Source organism: Herpailurus yagouaroundi, unplaced genomic scaffold (assembly GCF_014898765.1).
Source record: "Herpailurus yagouaroundi ecotype Mexico unplaced genomic scaffold, PumYag 142, whole genome shotgun sequence".
In the NCBI taxonomy this organism is placed as follows: domain Eukaryota; kingdom Metazoa; phylum Chordata; class Mammalia; order Carnivora; family Felidae; genus Herpailurus; species Herpailurus yagouaroundi.
This window is the reverse complement of record NW_024412397.1, coordinates 55,636,434-55,656,649: the sequence shown is the minus strand read 5'-3', so window position 1 is coordinate 55,656,649 and position 20,216 is coordinate 55,636,434.

Here is a 20,216-nt window from a genome sequence, read left to right as displayed (position 1 = left end):
CACACACATGATGTTGTGGACTCAGGATGAGACACACACACATGATGTTGTGGACTCAGGATTAGACACACACATGATGTGGACTCAGGATTAGACACACACATGATGTTGTGGACTCAGGATTAGACACACACACATGATGTTGTAGACTCAGGATTAGACACACACACATGATGTTGTGGACTCAAGATTAGACACACACACACACACACACACACACACACACACATGATGTGGAACTCCAGAGCTGTAACTTTTAACTACTGCCTGTAATGCTTCCAATTCTATACCTCAGTGCGGGGAGCTTAACTCTTTCTGAAGGGATGGGAAATCACAGGTTGTTAAGGACCAAATGTGTCCCCCACAAATTCATATGTCAAAGCTTTAGCCCTCAATGTGATGGTATTTGGAGGTGAAGCCTTTGGGAGGCAGTTAGGTTTAGATGAGGTCATGAGGATGTGGCCCTCATGATGGGACTAATGACCTTATAGGGAGAGACAGCAGAGAGCTGGCTTCCTCTCTCTTACCATGTGCACATACCTGGGAAAGCTATATGAGGACAAGCCAGGAAGAGAGCTCTCACCAGGAGCTGAATGTGGGCACCCTGGTTGAGGCCTTCCGGCCTTCAGTACGGTGAGAAATGCCTGTTGTTTAATCACTGCATTCCAGTATTTTCCTAGAGTAGCCTGAGCAGGCTAAGAAAGCACTGTTTTCTGAAAAGAGAAGTTAGGGTACAAGTGTTCTCTCCTGGGCATGGAGAGAATTGGAAGTTTATCGAGGGAGTACCATTGCCATTAACATGCATAGGGGAGTTCTAGAAGCAGGGCTGGACACAGGAAGAGGCTAAGCTGAGTTGTGGTTGCAACCAAAGGCCCCAGTTGATCCTCTGTGGAGCCCCTGCGCTGGAATGGTCCCCCCAATAAAGCAATGGAGGGAGACCTTTATACTCCTGCATAGGGCAGCCATGCTGCTGCCCATGGGAGGGGCCTTGACCTTGAGGAAGGCGGCTCTCTTGGGCTCAGGACTGTGTCTGTCAAGACTGCCAGAGGCAATGAGGGCTCTTGTCAGGGAGGAGGTCCGGTGAGACACCAGGGCGTCTGCTATACCTCTGTCCTGCATCTCCCAGGCATCCTACCTTCCCATGTCTTAAGATCCAAATACAACTTCAAGTGGCCTCAGTCACAATTTCAGGAGGGATAGGAATACTTAGGTTCTAGAGTAAAATCTAAGTAATTTCAGTGTTTAAAGATTCACAGAAACTAGTGCTGTTTTAAGCCTCATGTTTTCACCCCTGCCCTTTCAGCTTCCACTATTAGGAAGAAAAATAAGATTGGATTCTCACATTGGCAGACTCCCACTATCATTGTAAGAATAATCTCGGACTTCCAAAATTCTGTTTAGGCTGATGCCTATAAATGCAAGGCAGGATTTTCAGGACTTTCTATAATTAATGGTGAATAAATGGTGCCAACGTCTGCCATACAAGCTAAGTCTATGCCTTTCTCCTTTTTAATACTGTGATATATCCTTTTGACATTTAGCATAGGAGAAGCATTCTTATGCCAACTTTGCTGACGACATTGGAATTCATGTTGACAATACTCAGAGAGGAATTTCTCCAACCCCCTCTCCCTTGTTTTGGGGTCAGAATCATTCAAAAAACAACCATGGCACTTATGCATGGGGTAGGCTTTCTTTTAGATGGCTGAATTTGGATTTAAATTCTAGATCGTACTCTCAAGAGAAATGCGCATGGGGAAGAAAAACCACACTAAGTGATAATACAAAAATAGAAGACCAGTAAGATGTTTGAGGCCCTTAGAGCAATGCTGAAGTTTGAAGCAATCGGTCATCTTACTGTAGAACTTGAAAGTAGAGACATTCTGGCTGGTTTCTGTTTGCAGGTGACCAGACTTGCTATGTTAAACACACTGAGTCTGGAATAGAAATAAACATCCCCATCTATTAATTTAAAATGACACATAATACTGGCAGTCAGGTTGACTTCTCTCTGCATGCTTTCCATTAGAGGATGAGATACCATTCAACTAACATCATTCTGAACAGTGAGCTGATGTTAGTGTCCAGCCTGATGCCTGTCATTGCCTTCGATCGATACCTAAGAAAGAGACTCGGATCTATGCCACCCAGCCAGTGTTGGCCGTGTCCAGGCACAAAGACCAGGTCTTGCTATTTGATTCATCTTGTTTTAATCTCCGTTGGAAACATTCTTCTCTTTCTAAACATTTTGCAAAATACATTAGAAGGCAATCGATGTGGCTCCTCAGTATAATCGACTATGTTTAACTCGTGCTTTTTTGCCAAGAGATACGAATACGATGTGATCTTCCTAGATGTAGGAAGAAATTTGACATCTCCTTATAATATAAAATGAAATTGGGGCTAAAGAGGCTAAAATGTTCATTTGGGCATCTCTAAACCATAAAAAAAACTTTGAAGTAGTATCATTATACAATAATTCACAATGATAGTCATTATTACTGGAAAGTTACTTAAAACAGGGTAAGTAACACTAACTTACAGTAGTAGGAAGTCTCATGGGATGATTTTGGATGATGTCTGATACACGATGCCTGGCTATGTGGCAGGCTCACGAGGCACTCATTAAATGTCCTAATGGGTGACTAAATGAAGAAAAAATAAGTAGGACATTGCTCAAGGCCACAAACCTGGAATTTTTGGTTCTAGATCGGAATGCCCTGGCTCATACTGTCCCCCTGGGGGCAAGGGATTTTCTTGGATTTTGGACTTTGCCAATACCCAGGACCACGCTGAAGGCTTAGAGCATCTGGGAAGGTAGACATGGTGAGCTGCCCTGCGTATGAGACATTCTGACTAAAGTGCTGATCTGGCACACATCTTCCGCCCAAGTGATGCCAGAAATATCACAGGAACAGAAGGGCAAGTTCTGCCTGTTGCCAAGTTTATTTTATATTTTCTGCATGTTAAAAATGAAAACCCACACAACCAAGAGCACTCATTCTTTTGACAGGAAGTGATTAGGAAAAAAGGGGTTTGTGTCTGGGAACAGTTTTTTTTTTAATCCTAAAGAAGACCTGGAAATACGCAAATTTTAGCATCACCCTTAGACCTGGCACAAGAGGCATCTGCCTTGAACCCTGGCTTTAGGGGACCCCACTCCAGCTCATCACCAGGTACCGCCCACCCCATGGGACAAGGAGGTTATAGGGTCAAGGATTGTTTCCACCAATAGTCTTTGTTTCCTCCCTTCTAGACTAACCTATGGATACCTAGATACCTGCCCAGACAGCCCCAAGCTCTCTTCCAGGGCCAGTACAGTGATCTTCCCAAGATCCATCATCTTAGGTATTTGATGCCATGGTGTATATGCCAAAGTCTGAGGGGTGGCCAGGGGTGGCTATTTGCAGTGGTGAGAACTGGGAGTAGACATGTCAGGTGAGTGTCCCCGTCTATGTGCAAGGTCCCTCATCCCGTAGGTGACCACATGCAGTGAGGTAGGTATAGGATAACGACGAGGTGGGAAGAGACACTTGACTATCTATTAACCGGCTCTCCTAATGCTGTCATATCCCCTAGTGGTACTCCAAGGACTCATAGATTTTAGGATGTGGCCCTCTAGCTCACTATGAAGGCATTATTTTTCATGGTAAGAGGATGGAATGTATTTTCTTTTACAGTTTGAGAGTTTGATTTCTAACTTTTTAAACACTTAGGTATCTGGGATGGATGCCCCCATCTATACTTTCTTCTGACCTCAGAAACATTAGTGCCAGGACGAGAAATATAAATTGGAACTATTGTATAAGTTTGAAGATGTTTCTACTTTCCTTTCTTACTTTTCCTTAGGAAAGGTGCCTGGGTAATAAAAAATACACACATTAGCCCATGGTGTTCCTTATTTGTTTCATTTTTATTTTTTGAAGTTAATTTATTTATTTTTGAGGGGGGGTACGAGCCGAGAAAGAGGGAGAGAGAATCCCAAGCCGACTCTACGCTTTCAGTACCAAGACTGATGCAGGGTTCTATCTCACGAACCAGGAGATCAGGACACGAGCCGAGACTGAGGGTTGGACGCTTAACCAACTGAGCCACGCATGTGCTCCCCTTATTTGTGTTAGAAAGCAAAAGTAAGGAATTTGACCATATGTGTTTATCATTTTTAGAAAGAACAAAAATTATTTCAAAGGCTGCTTTAAGCCATTAGATCTACCATCCGGTGACTGTTTTCATGATGAATGTTCTGTTAAGTGAAGCTAAGAGGCTTCACCACGAAACAGACCTGGGTACCAATTGCAGCCACTGTGGAGCAGATCTGTCATTTGCATAGGCCACAGAGTCCCAAATTTTCTCCACTCATAGTGTGTTCCATCGTTTTTTTCAGAGATCTTTAAGACCAAAGGAAATTCCTGAGTTACTTGCTAAATTCCTAACTACCTTACGAAATTTGCCAAAGTCCAATAACTCAGTAGATACAGATGACTCAGTAGTCATTTGAAAAAACAATTGAAACAAATATTTTATATGTATATATATATATATATATTAATTTTTTAAAGTTTATTTGAGAGAGAGAGCTATCAGCACAGAGCCTGACATGGGGCTCGAACCTACAAATTGTGGGATCATGACCTGAGCCAAAGTCAGATGCCCAACTGAGCCATTCAGGAGCCCCGAAAGAAAAAAATACATATCAAAAAAATCTTCAATGACTACAATTATTTACTAACGGGATATCGGTCACCTATTGGGTACCGCACAATTCGTCAAGCTTGGATCATATGGGATGCCACCGTCCTCACTTGTCATTCCATCTTGATTTGAGTGCAGTTCTTATTTTCTATGACAGCAATTGCCAAAAAAAAAAAAAAAAGTTTGAAAGAGTTGAATGTTACCAAAAGGCATGTAGTGTCTCTCATCTCATATTGAAATCGTGAACTAACTTGAATTAGTAGTTTGCATGGGGTCCAACAGCTATTGGATATTGCTGTGTTCCCCTCAAAAATGTAAAATATCCCAGAGCACCCCTGTGAGTTCATTGTAACACCCTGGATGCCTTGGTGCAGTTTGGGAGCCACAAGTGTATATATTTGCAGAGCCAAGAGTACAGAATAACTTGGCTGTGGTGGGTGATTGTTTTCCCCGTCCACTTGCGCAGCTATGTCACAACTCCTGATTCTTTCTTGATGATTCCTGTACATATTGTGTGTTTCATGAGGACATTTAAACATAATTATTTTAGGGGCGCCTGGGTGGCTCAGTCGACTGAGCATCTGACTTCAGCTCAGGCCAGGATCTCAGGGTTGGGGAGTTCAAGCCGTGCATCTGGCTGCTATCAGCGCAGGACCCACTTCAGATCCTCTGTCCGCCTCTCTCTCTGCCCCTCCCTGGCTCGGACGCTCTCTCTCAAAAGTAAATTCACAAAGGCATTAAAAATAATTATTTCGGGGCGCCTGGGTGGCGCAGTCGGTTAAGCGTCCGACTTCAGCCAGGTCACGATCTCGCGGTCCGTGAGTTCGAGCCCCGCGTCGGGCTCTGGGCTGATGGCTCAGAGCCTGGAGCCTGTTTCCGATTCTGTGTCTCCCTCTCTCTCTGACCCTCCCCCGTTCATGCTCTGTCTCTCTCTGTCCCAAGAATAAATAAACGTTGAAAAAAAAATAATTATTTCAATGATGGCGTATTTTTGGAAAAAATACTTTTAAAAATTATTATGTGATAATGATGATTATCTAACACTCGTGCAGTACTTGAAGTTTCCAAAGTCTTCTGCTATGTTATGGTAAGAGGAACAATCCCAGAGAGGGCATATGGCTTCCTTTGATCCTTTTTGCAATCCTAACCCCTCATCTAGCCTCAAATCCTGCCACAAACTTTCCCTGATATACACTTGATTGCACTCTCTTCCTCTCTAAATATCTACAGTTGTTTCTTGTAATTTTTCCGAGTAACTCCCCGTATTCTACACTGGGTTTTACCAAACTTTGTTAGACTTATTTTATCACTTCTAGGGTCATAAGTGCTTTGTTGTCACAATCGCTGTCTAATTATTTTTAGCTGCCTCAAACACACCTTGATCTAGAGCATCATTAGCTCAAAACAACTATTTATTAGATGAGCGAACAATTGAAGGAATAATTAATTACTCTAGGCCTTTCATCAAAAGGACCGGTATGTGCACTAATCAGAGCTGAATTGAGAAATTGTTTTAATCTCATCACTTTGCAGATCTATGTTCCAAGAACTACTTAGCCTATTTTAAAAGGAATAAGCAAAGAGAAAACCACTGAGAGCACTGTTATGTCAGTGAAAATAAACCTGTGGCTTTCTCAAGCCCGGGAAGCCACCAGGAGTGTTTTTAAAGCAATGAGAAGTTCTTGGTAAATCTGAGGGAGGTAGAGCTGCTGGACAAGTATATTTTCACTATTGTAAATAAACCTAAAGTGGAGAACAGCCTCACTTTGCCCCTAAGCACTCACAGAGGGTTTTTGTTGTTGTTGTTTTGTTTTAGCTATCTTGAAAAAGGTAGCGTAAGGTGTGAATGTATACCTTTTTATGGATTGGAAAGCTGAGCCACCAAGAGACTAAAACTTTTGGCCCTAGTCGCACAGTTATTTTCAAATCCCAGACTCAAATTCAGCCTTCTCATCTTTCAGTGCAATTCGCAGGCCACCATGAATAACATGAAACAAATATTACTGTCAGATTTCAGCAGAGTATAATATGGAATGAAGCCAAAAGACAACATTCGATATCTATATTCACGTCATAATACAGTCAGTTGTCTCCTGAGAAGGCTTTTAAATGGAAACAATTATTACCCCCCAACCAAGGAGTGCATCAGTCTCCTAGGTAAAGCTCTGCCTGTACTTCGAGGCAGTCTGAGGGATGGGAGTTCAGACCAAGGAGCAGGCATGAATATTGACCAGGCAATGAAATGGAACTTTTGTTGTTCTCGTTAGTTCTTACGGGATCAGACGTTCACTATTTGGATTCATTGTGTCTTTAAAGTGATGTGGATTTCTGACATATTAGACAAATAAATATGAAAATATATTTTAAAATATATTCTAAAATATATAATATAATATAATATAATATAATATAATATAATATAATATATATTTTTTTCTTACTTAAAGCACCAATTTATTATTATTTTCTCCCAGTCCTGGGAGATAGTACTGAGGTTGGCTAGGGGATCTTTCTGGTGTCCCTCAGTTTCGCTGGTGCTAGATGGCTTAGGATAGCATCACTCACCTGTTTGGGGACTCACCTGAAATGGCAGGGAGAGACAGGATGGCTGGAGCCTCTCTTCAAGTGGCTTCTCATATCCCAGAAAGCTACCTTGGACTTCTTTAGCCGGTGGAATAAGGGTTTCCAGTGACATCAAAGAGCACCAACATGTGAGTACCTTCCACGTCTCTGCTCTTGTCACATTTTTTTTTATTCGAAATTTGTATGTATTACAAAATGATCACCACAATAAGTTAGTTAATATCTGTCCCCATACATAGTTACAAAAGTGTTCTTGTGATGAGGACTTTTAAGATTTACTGCCTTATCAACTTTCAAATATGCAATAACAGCTTTATTAACTGTAGTCACTGTGCTCTACATTATATCCCCAGGATTATTTATTTTACAGCTGGAAGTTTTAACCTTTTGGCCCCCTTTAACCATTTTTACCCACCCCCACATTGCCCACCTCTGGCAACCACCAACCTGTTCTCTGTATCCGTGAACTTGGTTTTTTGTTTGAGTGTTTGTTTTTAAGTCCTACGTAAAAGTGAGATCATACAGCGTTTGTCTTGTGCTGTCTCATTTATTTCATTTAGTGTCATGTCTTCAAGGTCTATCCATGTTGTCACAAATGGTAGGATTTCATTCCTTCTTAAGGCTGACTTACATTATTGTACATATGCATTACATCCTCTTTATCCTGTCATCCATTGATGGGTAGGCATGTAGGTTATTTCTATAGCTGGACTATTGTAAATAATGCTGCAATGAAGAGGGGGTGCATGTATCTTTTTGAGTTAGTGTTTCTGTTTTCTCCAGATAAATATCCAAGAGTGGAATTGTTGTATCATTTGGCAGGTGTATTTTTAATTTTTTGAGAAACATCTGTGTTGCCTTCCATAGAAGTTGCACCATTTACATTCCTACCAGTGGTGCATGGGGGTTCCTATTTCTCCACATCCTCGCCAACGCTTATTATTTTTGTCTTATTTTGTTTTGTTTTGTGTTTTGATAATAGCCATTCTAACAGGTGTGAGGTGATATCACATTGTGGTTTTGATTATTTCCCTAATGATTAGTGATGTTGAGCATCTTTTCATGTGTCTGTTGGTCATCTGTATGCCTATTTTGGATAAAATATTTGTTGAGATCTTCTGCCCATTTTAAAAATTGGATTATTTGTTTATTTTTGCTTTTGAGTTATATGTGTTCCCTATATATTTTGGATATTAATCCCTTACTAGATACGTGACTTAACAAATATTTTCTCTCATTCAGTAGTTTTCCTTTTGTTGATGATATCCTTTGCTGTGCAGAAGCTTTTTAGTTAGATGTGGTTTTAGTCGTTTATTTTTGCTTTTGTTGCCTTGGCTTTGGAGTGAGATCCAAATAATCATCACCAAGACTGATGTCAAGGACCTTACTGCCTATGTTTTCTTCTAGGAATTTCACGATGGTAGGTCTTATATTTAAACCTTTAATTCATTTTGAGTTAATTTTTGAGTATGATGTAGAAGAGTAGTCTAATTTCATTCTTTTGCATGTGGCTGTCCAGTTTTCCTGACATCATTTATTACAGAGACTGTCCTTTCCCCCTTGTATGTTTTTCGATCTTTTCTCATTAATTAATTGACCATATCTGCTTGGTTTTATTTCTGGGCTGTCTCTTGTTCCATTGATTGATGTGTCTGCTTCCATATAGTTTGAAATCAGGGAGTTGGATGCCTCTAGCTTTTTGTTCTTTTTCAAGATTACTTTCACTAATCAGAGTATTTTATTTTATTTTATTTTATTTTATTTTATTTTATTTTATTTTATTTTTTGTTTTTGGTTCCATACAAATTTTAGAATTGTTTGTTCAACTTCTACCTAATTCTTCCAATCCATGAGCATGGAGTGCCTTTCCATTTATTTGTGTTGCCTCTGATTTCTTTCATCAATGTCTTACATTTTCAGAGTACATGTCCTTCACCTCCTTGGTTAAATTTATTTTTAGATATTTTATTCCTTTTTGATGCAACTGTAAATGGGGTTGTCCTCGTAATTTCTCTTTCTGATAGTTCATTGTTAGTGTATCGAAACACCAGATTATTAAATACTGATTTTGTATCCTGCAACCTTATTGAATTTCTTTATTTGTCCTAACAGTTTTCTTGGTGAAGACTTCGTGGTTTTCCATATGTAATATCATCTGCAAATAGTGATCATTTTACTTCTTCCTATCTAATTTGCATGCCTTTTATGTCTTTCTCTTACCTAATTGCTCTGGCTAGGACTTTTAATACTTTGTTGAATTAAAAAGGGTAAGATTGGACATTCTTGTCTTGTTCCTGATCTTAGAGAAAGATTTTCAGGTTTTTACCATTCAGTATGGTGTTAGCTATGGGCTTGTCATATATTGCCTTTGTTATGTTGAGGTATGTTCCCTCTACATTTAGTTGAGTATTTTTTGGAGAAAGTTGAGAATTTTCTCACTATACTTTGTTGAGAATTTATCATAAATGGATGTTGAATTTTGTCCAATGCTTTTTTCTGCATCTATTGAGATGTTGTGATTTTTGTCTTCAATTTTGTGAATGTGGTGTATCAAATTGATTTGTGGATGTTGAATCATCCTTGTATCCCTGGAATAAACCTCACTTGATCATGGTGTATAATCCTTCTAATGTATTGTTCAATTTGGTTTGTAATACTGTATCTATGTTCACTAGGAATATTGTTCTATAATTTCTTTTTCTTACGATGTCCTTGCCTTGTTTTATTATCAGGGTAATGCTGGCCATCTAAAATAAGTTGGGAAATGTTCCTTCCTCTTCTATATCTTGGAAGATTTTGAGAAGGATTGGTACTAATTCCTCTTTGAAAGTTGGATAGAATTCACCAGTGGTTCTGGACCAGTGGTTCAATCTGGTCCTGGACTTTTGTTTATTGGAAGTGTTTGATTACCAACTTGATCTCTTTACTAGTAATCAGTCTATTCAGGTTTTCTATTTCTTTGTTTTTGTCTAGGAAAGTTATATGTTTCTAGGCACTCACCCTTTCTTCTGTGTTGTCCAATTTATTGATTTATAGTTGTTCATAGTAGTCTCTTATGATCTTTTCTAATTCTGTGATATTAGTTAACATCTCTTTTATTTTGATTTTATTGACTTTATTTCTCTTTCGTTCTTGGTGAGTCTATTTTGCTTGTCAATTTTGTTTATCTTTTCAAAGAACCGGCTCCTAATTTCATTTGTTTTTCATCTTTTTAGTCTATTTCACTTATTTCTGCCCTCTTTATTACTTTATTCCTTCTACTAACTTTGGACTTCATTTGTTCTTTTCCTATTTCCTTGAAGTGTAAAGTTATTTGTCTACTTGAGTTTTTTCTCATTTCTAGAGGTAGACATTTAGCGCCAATAACTTCCCCTTAAGAATGCTTTTGTTGCATCCCATCAATGTTGGTATATTGTATTTCCATTTTCATTTGTATCAAGTGTGGTTTTTTTTTCTGTTGATTTCTTTGTTGATCCATTAATGGTTCATTAGCACGTTTTTATTCTCCACATATTTTTGAATTTTTCTGTTTTCTTTTAATAATTGATTTCTGGTTTTATACCATTGTGGTCAGAGAAGATGCTTGATATGATTTCAGTCTTCTTAAATGTATTAAGATTTGTGTTGTGGCCTAACATATGATCTATCCTAGATGATATTCCATGTGCATTTGAGAACGATGTGTATTCTGCTCCTTTGGGATGAAATTCTCTGTGTGTGTCTATTAGTCCCCTTGGTGTAACATGTCATTTAAGGCAGATATTTAAAAATTTTTTTAATGTTTATTTTTGAGAGAGAGACAGGGTGTGAGTGGGGGAGGGGGAGAGAGAGAAGAAGACACAGAATCTGAAGCAGGCTCCAGGCTCTGAGCTGTCAGTACAGAGCCCAACGTGGGGCTTGAACTCACGGACCGTGAGATTATGACCTGAGCCGAAGTCAGAGGCTTAACCACGGAGCCACCAGGCACCCTGAAAGGCTGCTGTTTTATTACTGCTTTTCTGTCTGAGTGACGGGAGGGATGAATTGCATTTTGGACTTCTCAAAAATCCCCAGCATGAAGTAAAATTTACCTTCGATGTTTCAACAAAGAAACTTCATGTAAAGTATTCCTTTCAGAGGTTTGTTCAGACTGAAGAGATGATGGGACACATAGAAACGAGCCAGAACAAAAAGCCATTCCCCTCCCCCGGAATAACTGGAACTGGGTGTAGGGAGTGCCTGGTGGGAGCTGGAGGAAGGTAGCCACCAGGAAATTCATAGCACCAACAGAGGGAGGATTTGGGGAAAAACCCATTCTCTCTCTCCAGGATTTCTGTCTTTCTCTCCTGTTGCCTCTTATTGGCATATTGCAGCTGAAACCTGGCTGACAAAGGAACTCTAGCAACACAATCTATAGTAATTTACCTCTGGACACAGGGAAAAGTGTCCAACTGGGAAAGGGAATTTTCGTAATATTCTGTTTTTACCCATAGGTCACTGGCATACCAACTTTAAGATTATGGAAGGAATGACAGAGCCTAAAGTATATTAAAGGTCACCTAGTTCCTCTCTATCATTTTAATAGATGAGGAAAGTAAGACCCAGAGGGTAAAGTGATTTGTTTTTACACACGGTATTATATTTTACCTTGGCTCAGGTTTCTTATTGGTGATATACAGGAAAGACAGAGGGTAAGTTTATGAAAGTGATCTCAGTGAACAGATTGGTATATGTATACATATGTGTGCATGTGAGAGTGTGGGAGCCTTCTGATTGTCAGTGGAAATAATTACAAAATTGTCTTCAAGAGCCATTTCTAGGTCCTAAAAGCTCAGACATGTGTGACTATGCATCTCCTTGTGAGATTTTATTGACATCCCACAAGTTAAGGTCAGAACCCAAGACCCTTTCCATCCTTTCTCTAAGAATGAAAGTTCTCTCTCCTTTTATATCCTTTCTTGTGTATGAACAGAGGGAAGAAATTGTTCTTCATCCCACGTGTACAAGAAGTAACTTGTCAGTTGTAAAGAAAATTTCTATCAATTCTCATCATATCACTTTTGATTGAAATTGTACATATGTTACCTGTAGGTTTTTTATAGACTTAAAAGAAACACCACCTCAGGTTGAAAGTTCCTTCAATTCCTTGTTTGCACAAGTGATGAATGGTGTTGAATTTGACTGAATTATTTTACTTTCATAATAATAATTTATTTAGATGATCATGTGGTGGGTTTTCAAAAATGTTTTGTCTGTTAGTTTAGAGAGTTACATCGATTGGTTTTCCAAATATCGACCTCACTTTTCATTACTAGGATAACTTTATCCATAATTTGCTATACTTTACACATCGCTTGTTTTGACCTACTAATATCTTGTTAAGGATTGTTGTGTCTATATTCACGAGACATATCCACCTGTAATTTTCTTGTAATATATTCTTCTAGTGTTGGTATCTAGACAATGCTGACCTTATACAATGTCTGGGAACAATTTTTTTCATTTTTCATTTTCTAAAAGATTTTGTATAAGATTGGGGTTATATATTTCTTTAATAATTGATAGAATTCATAAGGGAAGATGTCTAAGCCTGCAATTTTGTTTTTGTTTTTGTTTTGCTATGAGGCTATAAAGTATGATTTAGGTTTTCAAAATATTCAATAATTTCAATCTTTTAATATTCATCCAGACTTGATGTATGGCCCACCATATGGTCCATTTCTGTACACATTCCAAAGGCATTTTGAAAGAATGCACCTCCCATCATTCTTGAGCATCATGTATAAATTTCAATTAAATGAAGTCAGTTGATTGTGCTATTCAAGTTTTGTATATCCTTCCTGGTTTTTCGGCTACTTGTTCTATCAATTACCAAGAGAAGAATGTTGAAATTTCTAGCTATAATTGTGGTAAACTTTTCCAGTGCCTTTGAGTGTTTCTGTACTTAAACACTTTATTCAGACTTTACATGTGTTATAAATGTGGATAGGTGAATCAGAGAGAAGTTACCTTGCCATTATCAGAATCGGAACTCCTGTGTCGATCATTTTTAGTATCTTGTAAGGAAGATGGTCACTGTTACTTGTGTTTAGCAGACACTAGCGAAAGGTGTTGACTCCCATGGTGTAGAGGCATACAGAAAAAGGCAGAGCAGAAATCCATTACAGTGAAATAAGTGGCTTGAGGCAGAATCGATAGCAAGATGGTTGTTTGGGTTAGCCATTGCTGGGAAGTAAGGAATAATAATTGTGGTGATGGCCTTGAGGTCTAGGAAAAAGCTGAGATCTTCATCTCTTTGGTTTATATAATGGCAGGATAAAAGTATTACAGAGCTAGTATAGGGTCTGAGAAGACCTTTGCACAGAAGCCTTTCAAATACAGATTGGAGACCTTCTTTTGCTTTGGGGTTCAAAGGATACTGGGAAAGTTTAGGTCAGTAGGGTGTATGTGAACTTTAATAGGCTCTGATCAAAGCATTTTACCTGTGACATTGGAATTTTAGCCCACGGATTGTCAAAAATGTGGTGTCAAGATCTGAATCTGGAGTATGCATCAAATATAACAAAGAAGGAAAAAGTTTATCCAGAGCAGACACAATTAATGTTGACTATAGGGGTGCTTTGGAACCATAAGAAATAGTCTCTCTGTTGTACGTTTGTACAATCCCATTTACAAAGTAAATCCTTACTAAGTTTGCAAGAGTGGTATCATGGAACAGGAAGAAATGTGTTCAGTTCAGTGTCCAAGGGATACAATTAAGGGCTAGGAAATAGGGGAAATATGTGGGTCATTTGAAATACCTATCACTGTTGTATGTTTTCTCTGAGAAGAATAAAGAGATGGAGGCGTTATCAGTGTTTAATATGGAAAGAATATGGCTTGTATCTATCAGGAATTGATGAGGGTATCTACCCATATTTATGGTGAATTTGCTTTAAATGTTTAACAGTAAGGCGGAATATTGGGCACCTTTTCCTTTCTCAGACCACCCTCGTTGATCTGAGCTGTCAGATATTTCCATGACATGGTTTCTCTTTTGTGAGATAATACAAGACCTTTCTCAGTGTTCCTTCTGTTCACAATATTTACATATGTTCTTGTCAAAAGGTAGTAAGTTGGGAAGTGGGTCCCGTAACTAATCTACAAGGTCCTAAGTCTACTTGGGGTCTTGTCTAATTTTATCCAAATGCTCTTTCAAAATTATGTACTGGGTTTTGCAATTCAGGTTAAGGCCCTGTTTCTCATTTCAATTTCTGTTTCTGAGTTAGGTCTTCAATTTTAGGTTTAACTCCATTGACAAAATGAGATGAAAGAGCTGCTGCGACATTGGCACCTTCTTTACCTTTCAAATATTAGAAGTTATTGCCCAGACTATTTTCATCATTTTATCTTTTCTCCATTTGCAGAGAAAATTATGATACAACTGGTTTTTATTCAAGCCTTTTGGCTGGAGTTTTTCAGGAGATTTCGTCCTACTTTCCAGGCCCCTTTTTGAATCGTGGGTTTATTGTGGAAAGATATCACCTCATACCTCACACCTATCACCTCAGAATGGCTAAAATTAAAGGAAAAAGAAACAAATGTTAGCGAGGATGTGGAGAAAAAGGAACGCCATGCTCTGGTGACAGGAATGCAAACTGGTGCAACCACCGTGGAAGATGGTGTGGAGACAGTAGGAGAATCACTGTATGATCCAGTAATGACGCTACTGGGTATTTACTCAAAGAACACAAAACACTAATTCAAAAGGATACACGCACTCCAATTTTTATAGCAGCATTATATATAGCCAAATTATGGAAGGAGTTCAAGTGTCCATCGACTGAGTGGATAAAGATGTGGTTATATATATACACGTATATATATGTGTATATATATATATATACACATATGTATATACGTATATATGTGTGTGTATATATATACATACGTATATACATGTATATATATGTATACATATATACATATATATACGTATATACACATATATATGTATATATATACGTATACACATATACATACATATACGTATATACACACGTATATACGTGTATACACACGTATATACGTGTATATGTATATATATATATATACATACTTATATATACATATATGCACACACAGTGGAATGTTATTCAGCCATGAAAAAAAAATGATATTTTGCCACTTGCAACAACATGGATGGAATTAGAAAGTATAATCCTAGATGAGCAAGCTAGTCAGAGAAAGATAAATACCACGATTTCAGTTATATGTGGAATTTACAAACCAAACAAACCAACAAAGGGAAAACAAAAGAGACAAACCGAGAAACAGATTCTTAACTATAGAGAACAAACAGCTGGTCACCAGAGGGTGACTTCACCAGAATGGGTGAAGTAGGTGAAGGAGATTAAGAGTACCCTTATCTTGACGATCCCTAAGTAATAGATGGAATTGTTGAATCACTATATTACACACCAGAAACTAATTTAACATTGTATGTTAACTACAGTGGAATTAAAAGGAAAAAGGATCCTGTAGGTCCTTTTCCAGGTGAATCTAATCAGTGTTTCATCGAGCAATTGATCTGAGACTCTAACCAACATGCGTGCAAGTTGGTCAGATAACCCAAGGCTACCCGGAAGGATTCTAAATTCTATGAATACAGGCACGCAGTGTTTTATTGTGCTTTGCTTAATTGTGCTTTGCAGATCTCTTTGGCTTGTTTGTTTTTACAAATTCCAGGTTTGTGGCAACCCTGTGCTGAGCAAATCTGTTGGTGCCATATTTCCAACAGCATTTGCTCACTTTGTGTCTCTGTGTCACATTTTGGTAATTTGCACAGCATTTTAAAACTTTTCATTATTGCTAGATTTGTTATGGTGATCTATGTTCCACTCTTATGACTCACTGAAAAATTCTATGGTAGCTGGCATTTTTTTTTTAGCAACTAAGTATATTTTAATTAAGGTACGTACGTTGTTTTTCAGACACAATGCTATCACGCACTTAATAGGCACGGTATAGTGTAAATGTAACTTTTATACGCACTGGGAAACCAAAAAATTCATTTGACTTACTGTCAATGCAAAGGGCACTATTATTGCAATGATCTGGAACTGAAGCTACAAGAACTCCAAGGTTTACCTGTAACTGTTGGTCGTGTCTTGGTTTAGGGAAATCCTTCTTAATAGCTGTTATTTCAGCTTGAGTCCAAGTTTATATTCTACAGCGGCCTGCATACTTGGCTGATGGGAGGAATAGATCCTTAGTGGTGACTAAGGGTGTTAGAGTTTTGGAAAAAAAGAGCAGCTCTGGATAAGGGAAGAACAGAGAAGTGCAAGAAGGCAGGAATCAGAAGGGTAAGAGGGACAGCTGGATGTTGGGAGACAAGAGGAGGACAGAAGGGGGAATAGTCACTAGGAAAATGAGTCTAGTTTGTTCTTGCTTAAGTTTGTCAGCTGGCTCACTCGCTCTGGCCAAGGAATCTTTTATTGAGACAAGGTTTTGCATCAGGGTTTCGCATCAGAATTTCCCAGGTCATCCCTGATGAAATTATGCCATTTAGAAAGATGTGCATGAGAATTTCTATTGTGAAGACAGTACACAGAAGAGGCGGGGGGGGAGGGGTTCACAGGTAGAGGAGAGGATTTAGACTGAGACACCCCATGAGGGTCTGGCCATGGTAGGCAGGAATGGAATGCTTATAATGTTTGCACGCTTCCTGTTTCAGGCCCCCAACCTAATGGTTGGCTGCCTCTGAGCACAGACGTGACGCTTGGTACCCATCCCACCTCGCTGTCCTACCCCACTCCACCCCACAGAAGGAAGACCAGAGAGAAGGCTCTCTGTGGGTCCAAGCTAAGCTCACAGGACACCCCCCCCCCAAAAAAAAATCAAGAAGGGAAAAGAGCCTTATCTGGTTTTATAGATGATCCACAGCAAAGTTTGCCCAAGGGAACATGGATTCTGTGAGGACCACAAGCTCACCGGTCTGTGAAGGCTGGCTGGAAAAATAAGCTTCTCGGGTCTATGCCTGGGTTCTCCCCTGTGATCCTTCTTATAACGAACAATGCTTTGAAACAGCACAGCACAGCACAAGACGGTAGCGCGGAAGAGCAAAAAACAGAAGGTAAAGGAGCGGCCTCCCTCCACCAAATAGTTGGGAGGCAGTAAGAAAACCTCATGACCAAACTGAGGGTAAAGAGCCAAGGAAGTCAAGGCAAAGGGAGTGGAGCTCAGACCTGGTGCTCACCTGACCACTTCAGCAAGCCCTCCACAAGCTGCCAACAGCCAACGGCGGCGAGGAGAGGGTGTGGGCACCGCACCGCACAGGCTAGAGCATGCTGTTTTGGTGACACCTTCAGGAAACTATGGAAATAAGCAAAGATCATCCGTACTGGGACAAATGTAGACTATTTGTCTGGGGCTTGCTGTAGAAAGAAAGCCACTGTCCTGGTGTTCGGCAGGGATGCAGAGGCAGGCAGAAGGCTGGGAGAGCTTTAGAGTGGGGAGAAAAAGAAGGAGGCCTCAGTTGTGCCCGGGGCTGGAGGGTGTTGGCTCGGGAAACTAGAAATTGGCACGCTAGAGCCGCTTCTGAGATCGCTTTGGGGTGTAGATTTGCCTCTCTCTGGGTGCTTCCGAGGGGAAGCAGGGGCACATAATAGAGATGCCAGCAGTCTTTGGTAAAGTCTGATTGTCTGCGCTGATTGCTGCAGAGGTTGGGGGCCACGGCTCTGTTGTTATGTATGGTCTGGCCATGGTCTGTGTGCACATGTAGTCTTTTACTGTTATGTTCGGAACTCTAATCTAGCCTTTTACTTTTCTTTTTTTTTTTTTTTCCTTTTTTTTTTAACGTTTATTTATTTTTGAGACAGAGAGAGACAGAGCATGAACGGGGGAGGGTCACAGAGAGAGGGAGACACAGAATCTGAAACAGGCTCCAGGCTCTGAGCTGTCAGCACAGAGCCCGACGCGGGGCTCGAACCCACGGACCTTGAGATCATGACCTGAGCCGAAGTCGGACGCTTAACCGACGGAGCCACCCAGGCGCCCCTAGCCTTTTACTTTTCTTAGGCTATCCAGGTACATTTTCAGTGTCGTGATTAAATTCAGGACCGCAGTAACGTATTTGCCTCACATAGATAACAAATTATGTAAAATATTTTAGCTCAAAGTCGACTCACTTAAAAAATAGTAATGTCGGAAAAGATACCCAGACAAATATCCAGCCAGAAAATAATGAGCGCAATGAAGTTCTTAAAGGAAAATCCACTTCTATGGCCCTAAAATATCCGAGGACATCTCAATGTCACTGCCATTTCTCCTGGAGCCTTTTTTTTTTTTTTTTAAACCTAGTGTCAACTAAGCCTCTTTACAGAGAGGAGGGTGACCTATTTTAGATTTTTGCACCCCCGACAAGTGTTGTGCTGCATCCCTAAGAAGCAAGGAAACCTAGAAGGCTCAACCTAGAAGAAACCTTTGGAATAGTCACTGCTTCCCTGTAGCCGGTAAATGGAATTTTTACACTGCATGAGATCTTAGCGCCCCCAATATCCTGGCTGACAATGTGTAGCCTCTGAAATTTGGTGCCAAAAGAATCTTGCCTATCAGAGTGGCAAAGCGCTGGGGAACATGCTGTACTACTTTAGCTGTTACTTACAGAAATGTCTGCCCTCCTTCCTCCACCTCTCGCCAGAGTCTTTCACACACACCTCCTCCAACACCTCCATTTTCATGTAAATTTCTTGAGGGTAATGCAAATCAAGATTTTTTTTTTTTCCCTCCCTGAGCTCCACATAGAAAAAGACAGTTCACCTTATCTGGCTCGGAGCCTACAATGACTGACTAGTTTTAGATTTAGATTTAGTGCCTTTGATTTATTCAGAATCCATTTTGTCTTAAAAAAAAGTTTTCTCATGTGAAAGTATATTTTAAGCATGAAACAAGCACAGGCATTCGTTTTTGAATCAGTTGAGTTTTATATTTGACTTGGAAAGACATTTCTTATCAAAGAAATATGGGAGATTGAAACCCAAAGAGAGCAACGTGATGTTCATATCATTTTCACGTATGAACATACACCTTAAAAACTCCCTAACCCCATACAGTTGGAAATGCAGTCACCTCTTCAGCAATGGGAGACATACCAAAGGTGCATAAGGTTATTATGGTTAAGATGCATGGTCCACGGCCTCCATGTCTTATGCAGATGGCGTATAGCTTCCAATGATCTGGTCACGTGTGTTAAATGAAAAGTTTCATCACTGCAAATGATTCACTCTACAATGGTCGAATGAGAAAGAAGGTGATTGCAATAAAAAAGTTAAAACCTCCCACTTAATTTATGCATGACATGACATGATCTTTGCCATTGGCTTTAACATATTGCAGCGAAGAAAATGAGGAAAGAGATGAAAAGAGATTGACAAAATGTTGATGATTGTTGAATTGAGTAATAGTGTTCATTGCATGGCTTTTTTTGCTTCTGTGTATATGTTTAAAATTTTTCACAATAAAGGTTAAAATAAGCTCCCATTTGAGAAAGGAAAGGTATGGAAAAGAACAAACGGGGTCACTGGTCCATCTGATATCTCGTTGCACAAAATTAGCAAGGACTTCCTGTCCTGCAAAGGATGGAAACTCCATCTTTTGACTAAGTATCTGGCTCTTTTTGGTTCTGAAATCAGGCAGGATGTCTCTTGTTCATTACTCTGGTCACCTGAGATGAATAATCCAGAAGATGTTCCTTTTGGTGGTTGTATTTTTGGTGAGCCTTTTTTTTTTTAATTTATATATGAAATTTATTGTCAAATTGGTTTCCATACAACACCCAGTGCTCATCCCAAAAGGTGCCCTCCTCAATACCCATCACCCACCCTCTCCTCCCTCCCACCCCCCATCAACCCTTAGTTTGTTCTTAGTTCTCAACAGTCTCTTATGCTTTGGCTCTCTCCCACTCTAACCTCTTTTTTTTTTTT